This window comes from Wasmannia auropunctata, unplaced genomic scaffold (genome assembly GCF_000956235.1).
Source record: "Wasmannia auropunctata unplaced genomic scaffold, wasmannia.A_1.0 LD336116.1, whole genome shotgun sequence".
Lineage (NCBI taxonomy): Eukaryota > Metazoa > Arthropoda > Insecta > Hymenoptera > Formicidae > Wasmannia > Wasmannia auropunctata.
In genome coordinates this window covers 4,560,524-4,561,044 of record NW_012026774.1, presented here as the reverse complement: position 1 = coordinate 4,561,044, position 521 = coordinate 4,560,524, and positions in this window count along the sequence as shown.

The window sequence follows — 521 nt, the reverse complement described above, 5'->3', positions numbered from 1 at the left end:
AATTATTAAATAATATACTTTAAATAAATGTAATAGTTTAGTCCGTACTTCTCAGTTTTAATTAACAATTTACATACAAACAGATCTCAGATATCATCGTTAAAACCCGATTATTAAATAATAAATTTTAAACAAATGCAATAGTTCATTTTGATTTTTAAATCTTAATTATAATTAACAATTATCAAATATCATCGTTAATTTGTTATAAAAGGGTATTGCGTTAAACATTTTATTATTGTATTCGCAAACAATAAGGATGATGATGACACGTAAGAACACGTTATGTTTTCGAACGGCGCGCGTAACCTCACATAAGAACGCATCTTGACGGACAGTCGCTCGCTTTGGGCGTTGCGAATGCGCCTTGGCGGATTGTCTGAATAATAGGAAGACGAAAACTGGAATCGCTAAAGTGGCATTTTCGTAGATTTTCGTATACTCGATTTCGAGATCTCAGGATTGACTGCACCGATTTTATTCGGACTAGTTTCAATTGAAAGTTCGTATCGACATTATAT